General features: G+C 37.0%; 1 long non-coding RNA gene across 2 annotated transcripts in view; it reads left to right on the plus strand.

Moving 5' to 3' along the window:
- Positions 1-13,659, plus strand: part of LOC138186819 (uncharacterized) — a 77,380-nt gene extending 63,721 nt beyond the window's left edge. Inside the window, exons 1-3 of one of the 2 annotated variants that reach the window (XR_011175001.1) lie at positions 6,294-7,103; positions 12,732-12,905; positions 13,068-13,659. This is a non-coding gene — a long non-coding RNA (uncharacterized LOC138186819). Of the gene's footprint in view, positions 1-6,293; positions 7,104-12,731; positions 12,906-13,067 lie in introns of those variants that run through there. The other variant, XR_011175000.1, reaches the window with a different exon arrangement.
- Positions 13,660-17,384: the final 3,725 nt, after the last annotated feature.

The raw sequence follows: 17,384 nt of genomic DNA on the forward strand, positions 1-17,384 counted from the left end.
TGTGTACATACAATAAATGCGTCATGCGCCACACATACACGTATTTAAGAAATATACGATATCGATATAAATAGACAATCTGATTCTTGCCAATAATGAAATTATACATTCATATCATTCATATCTGTATATGAATTGTTTTTGTATGATATAATAGGAGAAATTATCATCAATATTTAATACTTTCCATAATTTTGATGTTGACTAAAGCAGTTTTTTGTAAGAAATTATCGAACAAACGAGGTCGGCGTCAAATTTCCATAACGTAGATGCGTTTAGATGCAGTTTTTCGATCGGCCTGTACGAATTTTTCGCGCTGGCTTAACTCTTATACGATGGAACGCGATTATAAAGGCAAAGAGATTTGCGCACGAGGATTTCACCGACAGATTATAATAGTTTCTAAAATGTGAGGACCGATGGAAGAGACTGCAGCGACATTTTGTTTAATAATTTCACCAAGTCGAGCACATTTTTACGCTACGATAAATATTCAACCCCGTGAAATGTTCTTTGATACATTTAGGATTACGTATCCGCTCCTGACTTTTATCGTTTTACACGGTGATTTTAATTTTTTAATTTCTCATTCGTTGCAAAATTGTTTACACACTGCAAATTATAAAATATAAAAAAGGTATTCTCCAAGTTCACGCACCTTCTATTTAAAATTTTAATCAATGAACTTGGAAATATTGTACAGAGAATGGAATAATTGCTAAACGATATAATCTTGGATAGCAGAATCCTATGGGTTATAGATGAATCGATAAATATAATATTAATTATATTGATTCGGTAAAAAAGATAATCGTAATACAATTTGGTAAAAATTAACGATTTACAGGGACAATTAAACACGTATATGCGATGGATAAACAAAGTTGTTACGATGCTATGTATATACGTACAAATGAGATTCTACAGATAATTCGGAAATATAACGCATAGTAGGAAACATAGCAAGAGGGTAGGTTCGGTATAGTGATCGATCAGATTCGTTGTGATGTTCTTAATTATTTATCGTAAGATATACGATGATAAATGTCGGTTATAAAACAACGGCGTAGCTTTGTTACGGTAAATTAGCTTTGAAACTCGCCACGAGATCTGAAGTTCGCGTATCAACTTTGAATATTAAGGAAGACTGATGGAAACTTTTCAGACCCTATTTATAAACATTTTAGAAGTTTCGCGAAACTCATTCCGACATATTAATAGTTATTAAGTTGCCGTACGTTAATCACTTATACATTCGTACTCTTTTCAGGCAATCAATTTTCAATATAACAGCCGTAGAATGATTTTGTTAAAAGATTACTGCGATTATTTTAGCGAGTATTCTTAGATGAAGGATATAAACTACGAAATCGAACGAAACCTATCAACCATCCTCTTTTGCTTATGGTCTTCCAAAATGCATTCCTCACGCCACCGTGGAAACATATTTTCTTTGTCCACCCTCGACATGACAGGGAACAGAAAAATTCGAACAAGCGATCGCGTAGTAGCGTGGCAGTTGCTTAATAACAATTATTAACCAAGGTAATCCTTACATCGGACACGATGGTGGCGGCATAAAGAAAGTCGAGGCGGTACATGGTGGGGGAGTTAGTTAGGCGTTACGAGGATTTACGATAGGTCCTATTTCACGTAGCTAACCAGCCGCGGGAACTGGCTCGTGGGGTCAGCGTCGATACGGGGAACAGAGAGAACGAGAATGCAAGGGTGTGCGCAGGGTTACGGGCCTTGAATAGGTAGGGAGTACACGTACGCCACAGGCAATAGTTTTCAGCTACCAGTAGTCATTTGTAATTGGAAGCCAGCAACGTTGGCTTTATTGCTACCATAAAGATCTCGGCTTCCTCGGTCGACCGCGGTCTCTTCTTGGTCGCTCCGCCTTTCGCCTCTGTCCTTTGTGTCGGCGTTAGAGCATAGTTACCGCAACGTACGCTTCTTGCGATTTACGCAAATTAGCATCGCGAATGCTAATTATTCTTCCTCCACTTTTTGTTCTCACATATAAATCGAAAGTATTGTAGATGATAATCTCACCGATACGCGTTGATAAGCTTGTCGAACTATTTGTTTTTGCGAATCTCGATGGATTTTCCGTGATGGGAACATCGAATGACGAAATAAGACTGATTTATAGTTATGAAAATTAATCGAGGATGTACAGGAAGATTTGGTTTCTCGGCAAATTAACCCCAGTTCGGGGAAATCCGTCGAAGTGGCGAGTTGCGGTAAATGTATTTTTTCAAACAAAACGTTAAATAGAGATATCTGTTTCAAGATAGTATTTGTTAAGACGATTAAATGACTACATTTTAAGGAAAGACAATTTGTTATACTTATATAAGTAAACTTTATGTCAAATTGTCACATATATATGTATTTGAATGTATGTATGCGTGCATGCTGCCATCTATTACATATATTAACGTTATTTATTGCGCATGTTAATATAGCTGCATAATTCACAACATGGTTCTGTAAATAGACCGTGTAATTTATTTTCGACGTAAATATGTCTTTAAACGAATTTTTTTTAAACTAAGTATTCCACATACAAGATTCTGTATCGGCAGGCTCTGATGAAACTAACGATAACATAGACAAAATAGTAAAAATACACAGCTCGAATTAGATATATATACATATACAATATGAAAACGGATATTCAAACGACTACCAATGCACGGCCAGAATTTTTCAATCCTCAGGCTTGTAGAAAATACAATATTTGGTTTTTTAAAACATCTGATACTTGAGACAAAAAAAAGTAAGCGAAACCATATGATTCATTCATGTGAGAATTGTTAAAATTAATATAAATATTTTCTGTGTAAAAGTTGACAAATTTGTAAATTAGCGATTTTATCGTTGTGACATGCACGCCACGAATTCGGTTACAAATACAACAGAAAGGAAAAAGGAGGAAGTTTAACATTTGCGTATGCATACAAACCGCATTATAATTCGTTGGCCGGTAATGAAATTCTCTTTGGCTTGCCATCAACTCCCCGGGGGATTTGGTTTATACACGGCATCCCGATGGACACAAATGCAGTAGTCATCAATTTACGGTATTACGACGAAGTACTTACGCATAGAGCTCATAGTTCACGTTGCCTGATCCCCTTACGGGACTACCGATATCTTTGACGGAAAACGGCACGTTAGAACGTTCTAACACAAATTCGTTCGGCTGTTCACGTAATTGTCGATTGAAAATAATCCGATCTCTTATTTTATTGGATATTGGTGTTTAATCATTAATCAGTATCCTCGAGCTATAAAAGCACAAGAAAATTCAGCCAGGTTTCAGTTATATTAATTAATATTTTTTACAGTATCCGAATCTTGATAAATTACGTATAATGTAATTTCTGTCAATAATTCTTTTCGAAATTTATTCGTTCTCAAGACGATCGAATGATCGATCGATCGTTGAGTTTAATTCCAGAAACTCCATATCTTTAACTTGAAATGTTAATTTAATAAACCTAATTTTCAAATTAATGATAAAAGTAGATTAAATTAACAAGCACAATGACGTAAAACAGAAGACCATTCGCATGCGATCAGATTAACTAAAACAAAAGAAATACAAAAGATCCATCTGCGTTCTATAATTTGTAGTTTGGCGTATAGTTGTATAGTAGTTGTAATAATTCACAAATTATTGGGAATCATGCGGATCACAAAGAAAATAGATGCATGAAGCAACTTGCCGATAGAGTTGATACTCGCATAAATTACTTGTATGAAAATAAGCGAATTGGCAAACGTCGAGTCTCATTAAAATTCATTAATCGTGTAAGACTGTCCGTTTTTCACCGGTTGACGGAATAAACATATACGTTCCAACGAATTGAGCGACTACGCAACATTCTACCATATTATTTATCGCTTAATTCGTATGAACCGATTCGACTCGGCTTGATTAAATACATACGGTAGTCAATGAATGAACTGTCGCGTGCCCGCGGCGTTCAACGTGATCGAAGCCATTTTTCATTGGAACATGCTCGATTGGCAATTATGCCTACACGATATCGTCAGAATTATGCCACTGCTGGGGCAGAGATATCATTCTGCCCTGTTGATCGTTTAAATATTTATTCGTCGATAGACGGCATAAGTAAAAACCGATTCCATAAAACTTTTGGAAATAATACGGTGAAGCTGGCCGGCTTATCTGACCAGCGAGAAACAAGCTTGTCGAGCAAACTAAAACCAGCCCGTGTGACGCGGGCCATAGGTAATCAGAGTCAGAAACTTTGCTTAATTTAACTTTGTTAATAAGCTGCTTCGCCCTGTACTCCTCCCATGAAAATGCTAAGGCGAATCGCAGATTCGTCGAATCGCGCGATACCGCCGCACTGTTAAACAAATTAATTGACACGTTCATAAGATACCTGCCAATAAATTTCTCATTTTTAATCCCAGAAAAATAGTCTGTTTTAAATAACTTCAAAGAGAGAAAGGGGAAAATAGTTTTAAACGTCTTGTTTATCTTACTCGTATATAACTGGTATATTACATCTTAGCTTGAATTTGTAAATAAATAAAATAAGCAAACTGCAAAACTTATCGGCTATGATTGTTCGTATATACAGGGTGACCCTTCGGAAAACAAACGGAATTCTTTATGTACAAATATGTAACATATTTTGTCCAAATCCATGAATCTTCAACTTTGTGTTATTCTATGACAGATAATTATGTGTATTCAGGGTGGTTGGTAACTGGTGGTACAAGCGGAAAGGGGGTGATTCTACGCAAAAAAAGAAGTCGAAAATATAGAATAAAAATTTTTCGTTTGAGGTTTTGTTTCCGAGAAAATCGACTTTGAATTTTCGCTCTGTACGCGTGCACTTTATCACGTCTCGTTATAACGGATCTCACTCTAGATCGTTGTCTCGATGGAAAAATTAAAAAAAAAAAATTTTTATTCTATATTTTCGACTTCTTTTTCGCGTAGAATCACCTCCTTTCCGCTTGTACCACCAGTTACCAACCACCCTGTATATGTGTTGCGTTTAAAAATTTTGTTTCATAATCTCTTCCATGTCACACGTGCGTCTTTTTACTTTGTTTAACGTCAGAGCGAGGAAGCGGTCTTATCTTGTGTGAGTCAGCGTTTCTTCGATATTATATTTGTTTCGTAAAAAATTTGCTATATCATTATGAACTCGACCAACGTTCTCTATAAGACCGTTGTTTATTCAAATAGTTTTACTTATTGGCCAAACGTGGCTCCAATGGCCACTCGTCTTTTCGTTTGAACAATCAGTTAATCCTTCGTTAATTCTTATCAGCGATCTATTAAAATTTTTTTACCAAAACTTTATGTCTGAAATAGTTTGAATATTTTTATATTTTCTTCTTCATCTTAAAATGTCAACTTCCACCGCTAATTCCAGACCAAATCCATTCGCATTTTTTTCACTTTCATATTATTAATATACATATTATTACATATCAGATATTCAGATATATCTAGATTAACGAACATTGAACAATTCTTAATAAAATTCACAAGAAAATTTTTCTAGCATCGATCATTATGCTTTCCAGGATTCCAGCCTGCAAATTCAGGTGATTTTTTCGAACTTGCCTCCGACGTTTTGTAAGCAAATGAAGACAATTTGTGAACTTATGTCACGGAGCTCGACCTTTAGCAAGTTCGTGATCTCTGCTCTCGGTATGCAACCTGTTGCCTTCGTGGCAAAAAAGTATCTCATCTGTAAGTAGAGTTCGTGAATTTGTGGTGAACTTTAACACACCTCTGATCTACGAGGTTTCGTTAACGGTATAATAATTAATTTCTATTTCATGAAATTGCATGTAAATCGCCTGAATAAACGATTTCTAAATTAGACGTAAAAATTAGAATATTTTAAGATGAATTTGATGGAAAATTTGCAAAAAATATTATTATCGACTAATTTAACATTGTAGCATATATCATGCTTTGCTGCAAATGCAGTGTAACGTAATTATTCAATTTTGCAGATATTTCGCTATAATTCATGGTGCGATTAATAGTATTAATTAAAATTATTAATACAATTAACGGTACAGTATGTATGGATTATTCGTAATTTCTGGTAAAGAACAAGTATCGATAATAGTGGGAAGATAACTTGAAAAAAATCTTCCAAAGAAAAAAGAGAAAATGAAGTATCCAAGTGTATTAATTATTCTGATCTGTTTATAGCACGTATTAGTACATGTTACTATTTTAAGTTATCGCGAATCGATAATACGTAATTTATGGCTTCTTTCAGAGGGAAGTGCGAAGGGACGGGCTTGCGGAAATAATCGCAGGTCGTTAAATATCAATCGGATGGTGAAATTGGTATTACAAAAGCACCGCGAGTTCAATTTGGTTATTCGATATAGAAAATGAGAGTGGAATTGGAGTGGAGCACAAGTGATGATAATTTTCCTTATAAAGGAGAATTATGAGCCGAGACGCAGGTGACGGGCGCGGTAGACGGCGTTTTTGACAGTACGATCATTTTTCAAGGGTGCGCGGCAAAGTGGTCGACAAAGAGAAATGACGAATAAGTTGAAGTCGGTGCGAAATGGCGGGACATTTTTTAGCAGGCAATGCTGAGTCTCCTATAAATATGTAATACCAATCTTCTAGCCGACTGTACCAAGCATTTTTACCCTTTCTGGACTGGCGTCGTTTGTCACATCTTGTCAAATTAAGCCTTGAACTTCCTTTTCATGGCAACGAGCGTGACGCACAAGAAATTCTTGCAAATAAGTAGTGTGACGTTACGCAACCCATACTGAGAGATATCTCTAGAGAGGTACCGAATCGATAGTGTATAGTATGTATATGTAGTACGAATAGTAATCCTACTTAATGGCTCTCGGAGACGGCAGATTGACCAAGCCAATTGTTCAAACATCGGGTTAGGAAGATGATGGATGGAATTGAAGGCAATGAATAAATGGATCTTGGCAATGAGCTTGACGACGTGCCTCCTCGTTTCTCCTTCTTCTCCTTCTTCTTCTTCTTCTTCTCCTTCTTCTCCTTCTTCTGCTTCTTCTTCTTCTTCTGGCATTATTGAGAAAAAGTAAGTTAACAGATCATTGGAACATAGATACTAACGATGGAGTCAAGTTCAACGGGAATCCAAGTCGGTCTTAATAGTAAAATTTTACTTGCTAAGAGACAATGTTTCATTTCCTATACTTAAAGAAACCACTTCAAAATTGTAGACGGCTATTTCGTCTCGAATCAAGTCTACGATATTGCGTGCGTATTATGTACATACTTTTCAATTACTATGTGATTCGATTCCTTCAGTGTTTATAAGTACATAGATTCTCGAATTCTATGGGTGCTTGGACTGGAATTCGAAATGAGTTTGTACAACCTAATCCTAAATACTTACTTTCTAAGTTTCTTTTACAACAAATGTTTGCGTCACAATTGTTTAGAATTTTCAAATATAAATACGTATCGAAATTGGTTCAGTCCAATAATCTTGGGAATGCTCGGATAGATTGCTGAAAGAGATTCCGTAATAATACGAAATAAATTAAAAACTATTTAAAACTGCGTGCATTAATTGGATAAATTTTTGATAATATTGCAACACTACAAATTCATTATGTGTCATGACTGAGTTCACTTAAGTCGCGTACGTATTTACAACCGAAACGCGAGATAGCTAATAAACAACGATAAAAACACATATTTACTTTCATCATTGAAATTTTCTCCGAATTCGTGCGTATAATCGCATTTACCAAAATAAACTTTTTTGTATATATATCGATATATGTATAATGTATGCGATAAGATCAAAATTGGTGTTTCCAATGTTTTCACATGTTTCCAATGTTTCCAATGTTTGATCCAAAATGTTTTGGATCAAAAGGTGTTTGAATTGATGGGATAATATCTTTGCGACACTGTAGCCAATTTTGATGGGATTTTGTAATAGCCAAAGGATGACACACAGTGCACATTCGTGTAAGCGAATTTGGGAAATGTGCTAGCTGGGTTTTCACCTACGGCGAATTTACCCTGGTTCGATGTTTATAATTCGAGAAGGGTCTGGCTTTAATTACCACCCTGCAGTGTTTACATGAGCCGTAATATTTGATGCGACCAGATAGGACCTTCGTTGACGTGGATGGACCGCATATCGCCAGAGAAATATGTATTATATCGAACATTTTATCGAAATACAAAGTTTTTCAACAGGATGTAAACACGCAACGCTCTCGTGTTTCTACAGTTTTTTCACTATCGTCGCTTAAAAAATCCTCCGATTGTCAACATACGAGATGCGTGCGTTGTATCGTATCTCCCAGAGACGCGTTTACCGGATTGATTTATGCTCCGTTATTTCCAGAAATATTTACACTCCCATGCGCATATTACGATAAATCAGTGAAATACCATTATTCTCTATATATACATGTACATAGAAGTTACGATTTTCAAACTACGAAAGAGAGAATGACTTGCATTTTCTAATCAGGGCATATTTACTTGGTACGCGAACAGGGCGCATATAACGTGCTTGTTAACAATGCAAATGACTCGAAGCTAGGCTAGCAGAAAGAAAGAACGGAAGGAGAAAAGCAACTGGTAAACAAAATGCAGAAAAATTGTTCAATTTCCGGGACCGGAGACTGTTTACCTCCAACGACCAAGGACGCGACATAACATACCTTCAATAATTTATTATTTTATTCCTGGCTGCATCGCGCAAACACGCCAACAAAAATCGTACGTACACCGATGGGGAGCAAAAAAAAAAAATTCTCTAAAATCACTCTGATTAACTCCAAGAATTTACGAAAATATTACGTTCTTTATTATTTGAATTTTCTTATCTGGGAAAAGATAGCAAGGAGAAGCGTAATGTTTACGGCAGTTTTAATCTTCTGTAAACAAGCAGTTTATGAAGATAAAAAGTTAGTTCACAGATTATCGTTCATAATATTTGATTTACAGTACGGAAGATTTTGATCGCGTTTATACGTAATTTATATTCACGGGAAAAGATTGTTTTTTTTTCTGCCATTGAAAGTATCGATCCCGCTTAACCGAAAAGATATCAAGAGATCTCCACCTTTTCTATTTTGAACGCTTAGTGCATCGATGTTAGATGATGGATAAACCGCAAAATCAAACGGACCCTTCATCAATCTCCTATTGTTCGAACTTGCAATTGATCACTCTTTCGCTACACAACCGAATAAATTAGGTAAAAGGAAAATACGAAATATATTTAAAATTAATTAAACAATTGTTACGACGATTCTCTTTGATTCTTATAAAATATATAACATGTGGGATAGGATGGAACAAATCAATTGTCAAAAAGTTTACGAATTTTCCGAACGACTGGATATTTGCGCGAGCAATGCCTTTACCTGTTTTCCAAAAAGTTCTCGGAAAAAAAGAGGAGAAGGGAACGGAGATCCATATTAATTTCCGGTGGATACACGATCTTTTCGTAGTTTGCCTTATCTCTTCGCAGGTGTATATAAAAACGCCATCAGTCTCCGGTTCGCGCAATCGCCGTCAGGTTAAACCACGTAATAAAAATAGACACTCTAGCTGGCTCTTTTCCTTCCTCTTGGTTCTTCTTCTCGCTTCAGCTCGTCCAGTTTCGCAGCCCCGCAAAAGGGATTCAGTCAACAATATGGCATGATGTTTGATGAGCCGATCGATCACGGCACCCTGTCAGTTTTCCAGTTGAAACGTTGCCCTGTATGCGCGTGATCGCGCGTGTTTGCAACCGCGTGCGAACGTTCTTTTATAAGCAACGAGATCGACTACCAAACTGTATATCTACCTAGAAATGTAGGAATAGATCCTATTTTCCTACATTTTAAAAAAACATTTTTTACCTTTTTACAAGCAAACTACCTATCAGAAATCGATTTCTTGGAAAACTGACTTTTCTACGAAACCGATACGACGACCCATTTAAAAGGAAAAGAAAGAGAAAAATGAAGAATACTTCATATATTTTTCTACTTCATTAGATAAATTCTTTCAGTTGATTCGAAAGTACGTGTAAAATCTTACGATCAAGTTCGAAAGGTTACGCCTACGCAATACAGATGATTTACGTTTGCACGATGATGATGCATTTTTTTATAGAATCGTCGTTGAAAGGGATGCAGATAAAATTTCGTAGAATTACGCATTCTCTGAAGCTGCGAAGGAAACACGATGATAAGGAAATAACGGACGCGATACCTATAAAGAACAATTGTCCCTTAAAAAACAGCAGAAATCTTTCAACTTATTGCCAACATCTAGATTGTCTTATTTCTATTATCTCGCGTAAAACAATTCCGAGTTATATTTACGTGGCCTTTGTTTCAGTCGGAAGCAATTAACAACGGAAGTAGAACAACAAGATAGTAGAACTTTGTATAATCACAAAATACTTATTGCATACGGTCTACGATATCTGAATATTCAAGAATTAATCAGTTCTGCAAAAGAGTAAGAAGAAGGAAGCAAAAACTGTCGTGTTTATTACCGGAAGAAATCACCATGAACAAACGTTTCTTCCATTTTATACCCTTCGATAGCTTCACAAAGAAGACATTTTCTTTATTAACGTCTGTAAAAGACGTTAGACTACATCCGCGCGTATTTATCGATGTTCCCTTTTCTGCAAAAAATTCTGCAAGTCCGTAATAATTGCTTCCAAAGGCGGCCATTATTTCTCTTTTATTATACGATGCGTGCATTTTTTTTGCCCGAGTATTTTACGTTGAGGCACAAAAATTGCATCGACCGAAGCATGCGTTTAATTAATGAAGAACGCAGCTGGAACGGTGCACGAAGGAATTAATCGCTTTGATGAAGGTATTGTTTAATTCTACGAAATAAATTTACCGAACTATTCTATTTTTCCCCTACTGATAGCGTGTATACCACAATTTTTAAACTTCGACACCGAAAGAGCGCGTATACAATTTTCAAACTTTGTCACCTTTGTGCAATGCTCCTATGTTGCCATTGTCGTTGTTCACTTTTGAATAGCGCTTTCCCTTGCGGAATTTACACTGCGAAGGTGTATCGAATATATCGATGCCAGAAAGGGAATTTTAGAAAAAAAAAGCAAGCGAGAAATTGTGGAACGTGACGTTCGACGGACAAGAATTACATTGTACGGGAGTGCGAAAACGAAGCTGTCGAAAAATAGCGTAGAAGACTCTGTTCCACGTTAATAACATCAGTTCGCCGTAACTGGTAAAAATAATCTCGCGGGAAGATTATTTGCGAACAATTTTGTATCGAGAAATCGTAACTAACGGGAAGAATCGGTGTAAAATTCGGTGATTGGAAAATCTAGCGCGGAAATCTAGCTGAGTGGATCGAGGAGCGTGGTATCCTGGTTGCGGGTGAAGTCACGCGTCGAGACATAAGTATGCATGAAGTTAGCTCGAAGTCGTCTGAAATATTAACTAGCCAGACTTTTGGCCAACCGAAGACTGAAAACTGTTTACCGTAGGAGGCAACTGCACGATAGCAGCCAACGTTAAAATCTCGGCCCGATGCCGGCTGCTTCCTCGCCCGTTTGATAAATAATGCGACTCGCATTTTGCGCGGGAAAACTTTCGGATTGCACCGACGCGACGCGACGGCTCGCAGAAAGGGAAAGAGAGAGAAAGAATGTAGAAAGGGAGGACGGGAGCGGTCGGTAGCACAAGCAATTCAATTCAGACACCCTCCAAGCGAATTTTCATTCGAAAGTTTGCTTGGGCTTTTAATGAAAAGAAAGCCCCGGTTAGAGTCGATGCAGTGTGAAAATGTCCTCTTGCACGGCTGCTGCCTATTCCGCTATTGCTGTATTTGCTCCTCTAACTCGATCGGTAGCATCATACTTTGGGTAGAATCCGCGAAAATCAGATTTGTGAATCGGTAACAATCTCTTGATAAAACTCAGAAAGATCTGTTGTTAGTTTCAAAGCTCTTACTATCCTACATTTAACCCTCCATTTCTCACGAGAAAATCATCGTCGATGCGGCCCGGTCTCGCTGAAAGTTGCCGAAAAACTTCGAAAATAAGTCCACTTCCGCGAATCCAGTGAGTGGAAACAACGCAGAAAAGCCGGTATCCGGTAAAATATTGAAAATACGTAGCTAACAGTTTCGCGTAGCAAAGATTGCCAAGTTTCACGGAGGATTCCTTACAAAGCCTGACTTATTTAACCTGGAGCTAGGTGTCTGCCTGTTTCTACGATCCTCTCTGACTCCGCCAACCTACATTCTGCCCCCACCCATGCGATTTTCGTTTTGACGAAGGGGTGAAGACGAAAAGGGGAAAAGAACGGCGGGACAGAGAGGAAGGCGATGGAAGGTTGCAGAAACACGGTGAAAGGACGAAATGCTCTTTTGTGGTCGCCCTCCACACCGGGAACTTTATTAATTGCGCGTTTTGTTATGCAGATGCCTGCAGACCGAGCCAGCCACCTTCTCCTCTTTCTCCTTCCTCTTTCCTCTTTCCCCTTTCCTCATTTCTCTTTCCTTTTTCCTCTTTCCTCTTCCTTCTTTCCCCTTTCTTCTTTCCTCTTCTGTCTTTGATAGGAGGCGAAGCTTTCCTCTCTGCGACTCGTGTGTCCAGGATCATTAAAGGATTACTTTCTCTCTCTGTATCTCTTTCTCAAATTTGTCGCCTTCAATTCAGTCAAAGTTCTTTCTCTTTCCCATTTAGGTGTGCGCAAAACTTTCAAGTTTCGTCTGGCCGGCCTTTCGTAACTACTAGCCCGGTGCAAACGCAAAATTAGCCTTTCAGATTGAAACAACAAATTTTGGCTGCTGTCGATCGAACCGGCTGGATAGTCAGAGTCGTTAATTCGCGGATTAGTGTTAATAAGCGTTGTGGTTGGTAAGCAAGGAAGTGAAGATTTTGAAGAGATACCTAGAGAACAATATCTTTGTCTCAACAGAAATGAATTCATTGGTTGTAAATCTTCGTTCGGAATACGTATTGAAAAACAAGACGTATTATCGCTTTTCAGCATGGTATGGATTTGCGTTCTCATTTTAGGAACGTTCCGCCAATGAAACCGGGATGTCCCGATCTCTTGGGTGATTCAAGGGACTTAGCTCGTACATTATGTCAGCGTTTAAGAAGCGAACAGCGAGGAAAGAAATCCAGCCTTTGTTGAGAAACTTTGCTCTCGGGAATTCCGGGCTCGGAACGAGGCAGCATCCAGCTGCTTTTAATTTCCAACTAAAAAACAAGAAAGGAAAGAGTAGATGCTCGCGTCTCCTGGCGACTATTCGTGAAAATTGAACGTCAGTCTTCCACAAACAAGACGTTTTAGATGTTTTGCCTCTTTTTTAAGGAGCATTAAATAAACGAAAAATTGCTACAAGTTTTAGCAATCAGATCCAGTCGTTCAAAAATGATATTTAGCCATTAAATCGCTAGAATTATTTTCATTCGATCTAGTGCCTATATTTTTTGCTGTATAATTATGTTTAGCGATAATCGCCAATTTTAACACGATAAGAAAATATAATGTAATATAGTTTATAAATTACAGAAGCATATCAAGCTTCTCCAAATACTAATAAAACTTACATCTACGATGCCTCTAAAAAAACAGCTGTATTGTATGAATTTCGATTAATCGAAATAGTTTCTCTCGAAATATTTTAAATCGGTCAGAACTCACGTTGAAATAAAAAAAAATTAAAATAAAAATAAATTAATAATCAACTCATGCGTTGCACTTAATTAATATTTCCATAAAATATTATTATATATATTGCATTTCTAACTTGCTCTCGAATGCTTAGCTACGTAATTGCGTAACTGCTCCACTTTCTGCGACAAGGCCGATCATCTTATTATCATTCCGAGGAAAAAAAACTGCACGGTGAATTTTGTTCAGAAAGGGAAAGAAATATCAACCTATCGTTTACTACGTCTCACATATTTTCCACAAAATTAATATATCGTGTTACATCATAAATTACCATATACCGTAAAAATGATCGGAAATGTAAATAATACGTTACAAACGTCGAAAGTTGAGAAAGAATTTGATAAAAAAAGGAAGAAAATGGAGAAGGCACTTACTAGAAGACGAAAGAAACGAAAGGTGAGAAGCTAGTTGGGATAAACGTTAAAAAGAGAAACTGGAAGAAGGGAGAAAGAAGAGAGGAAGAAAGAGGATCGCTCTTAAGTTATTATTAAGGTATATTTCCCCGAGGGATGTTTCGCTTCAGCTCAACTAATGACGGCATCGGAGTAGAAACAAATTTGAACGAACCCGACTTTGTCGCATCGTACCTCTTTCGTTCGCGTGCGCTAATTTCTCCTTCGTCTTCGTATATCGACTAGCTTTTTTAATAACATTTTCCTCCTAATAATATTATTCGATAGGAATGAAAAACGTTAGTCGGTCACATAATTTTTTAATCATCAAAATAATTAATGATATTATTTACGAGATATTATTAATTTCTTGATATAAACACTTACTTCTTTCTATATTTATCCCAGACATCCTAGATTATGAAGATTTTATTGAAACTTAATAGTAAATTTCGATTTATATAAGAAAAAAGTATCAGAAATATCGCGAATCCTTTCATCTCCGCAAGAGTTTTTTCTCGATGATCGACTCGATTCAGCTAATAATAAGTATGTACATAGCTATTTTTCCTTCGCCTGAAAGATGCATCGTACCGAATAAATTACACGGCTTTAGTATTCGTTATTTGTCGATACGATGCACAGACACGTACTTACAAGATATTCAATAATAGATTCCTTTTACCTTTTAATTTCTTGCATAAAATCTGAAAGACGTTTCATCAGTTAGTTCGATTACATAATCGCTACGCTGTCCATTAGAAAACGCGCAATACTTCTTTAAAGACGATGCTAATGCCAGTAATTCGATGCAGTCTACATGAAAATCTATTCTAATCTAATTACGACAAGGAGTGAATAAAAATAGAAGATAAATTCTCTTAGAAAAACATAAGATTCTTATTCCAACAATAACCATTCCAGTAGTAACCATTGCACAAATTCGTTACGCGTAATCTTGAATTGAATTTGTTGTTGTTGGAATTCTACATTTTTTAAAAAATATATTTAAAGAATAAAATTATAAAAATCGTAATAACATCTACGATGAGGGTAATTGTACTTTACTTTCCTATCCGAAGAATCTTCGCCATTTCAAAAGATATCCTCTATTAACGACGAACTTTATAAAGGTATTACATCGTAAAACAGAGATAAAAGTAATAATCATCGTGGTAATCGATGATTTTCTAACGAGTGGAATTTGAAAGTTTCAACTCGTATGTGAAATACTACCGAGAATATCAATAGCAGTTTCGTTAAATGAAAAAGTTCGAAATTCTAAATATTCTGAAAGAGCAGGTAAACAATGCGACAAATCAATTAAAATTATCAAGTTCACCTTGGTCGAGTATTCATGAGGCTATCATTGAGATTAATATCGAATTAGCATTCCGCGTGCAAGCAACTTCCTTCATGCATCTGTTTGTGTTTTGCCCGGTTTGTCATCTACCAAACAAGCAGCCATACGGTTTCCGCCACCTCCTTGTCTGCTGTATATTAAACGGTGTTCGTGATTCGCAAGTCAAATTGAATTCCAGACTATTGGCATATTCTCAACAAGCTTTAACAATGGAGTCTGATACACGAGTCTCCCTACTCTTTACCAGCCTTCTGGCCAGCCGTCATCCCACTTTCGGGTAGGAGTGGTACGCTTCGAGCACGAAACCCTCCGCCCTTTTTCTTCTTCGGTTTCCTTCAATTTCCGCGGGCAGGAAAGCCATGGCGGTACAAGCTCTCGGAAATTGGAAATAAATCGCAGAGATATCGATGCAAAATACGCGACGCCGATCGCGACCACAACTTCGTTCCGTTTTCTATGATCATCTAGCAACTTGTTTAAGATACTCTAAAGTTTTCTTTTTCAACTATTTATCAAGTACCAATTATTTCTGACGTATGAAATGTCCGTTTGAACGTTTCAGATCCTTCACCGAGTTGAAAAAGTATATCGCAGTTCGTATGCGGCGCAAACCTTATTCATTCGCATACCTCATACGGTATATGTTTTGTTTAAGATAATGTTGGAAATGTCCTTTCGCCACATACGGAATATATTTAAGAAAGGAAAAAATGTAGAGGAAGAAGGAGAAAAGAAGAAAAAGGAGGAGAAACAGGAGGAAGAGAATGAGTAGTCGAGGCATGGAATAATTAAACGATTACCGGTGATTGGAGACGGATTTTTCGTCATAGCGGAGATTTAATTGGTCGAGATCTAGTGAGGAAGATAGGCGGTTGCATTGTCTGCAGGATGTTAAGAGGGTTAGCCCTGGAAGTATAGGGGGAGATGCTCGGTCGGCGTTGGATGCCAAGGGTGTGCAAGGGTGCTGGTGTAATGAAGAGCGACAGTGGCGTCCGGAGCCATCGCTAATTTGCCGCTAAGTGGCCGGCTTTGTTTCCGTACGTTGATCCCATCGTTCGCAATATCCTGGATCTGAGGCGACGCGACGTTCCGTGCCGCTCAAGAGAGACATCCAAATAACCCGCGGCCGTCTACTTCGAGCACAATTCACTGTTGGCTAATTTCGACGATCGACTCAAGGAAAAAAGGAAATCGAAAATCATTAAAATATAGACACATCGTAGCGGTCCTATTCGTCCAATGATCGAAACTGTCGTTAACGATTGTTATTTCTCTACAAATTGGATTATTCGAATATTATAATTTTCGACAAAAGGTTCGGTAATGAATCGAATCGGTTAACATTTAAAAGTGAAATATTTGAGATATATCGTTACTGAAGTAAGAATAAAAAGAAATATGAAGAATATTAAAAATAATAATACAGCGAAATACGTAAGGATACTCGGCATACGCGTTGGAATGAAATATATGGTAGATGATCGATTTACACAAAATTGAATACATATTGCTTTACGCGCTCCGAGCATGAAGTAAAATTTCTTTCAATGTAGTGTAAAATAACATAATAACATTTACATAGTCTTCTGTAATCTTTACGTTACATAACTTCTTACATTACATTTACGAAATATATATTTAAATAATGTTATCTGAAAACGTAAGAAAATTAATTTTTCTCTGATATCGAAATAACCAAACTAGTACTAGACTGCATCGACTATCATTTCGTGACGATATTTTAGAATGTTCGTTATATAACAAGATTTGCTTAACACTTTATCGCCTTAAATTACACCGTAAATTGTCGTAAATTGTCTAAATTGTTCTAAATTGTCTTTTATACGAAAAAAGCGTTCGTAGAAATAGTCACATAACATAATACAGTAATCAGA

Source organism: Bombus flavifrons, chromosome 14 (assembly GCF_040668555.2).
Source record: "Bombus flavifrons isolate JBK064 chromosome 14, iyBomFlav1_principal, whole genome shotgun sequence".
Lineage (NCBI taxonomy): Eukaryota > Metazoa > Arthropoda > Insecta > Hymenoptera > Apidae > Bombus > Bombus flavifrons.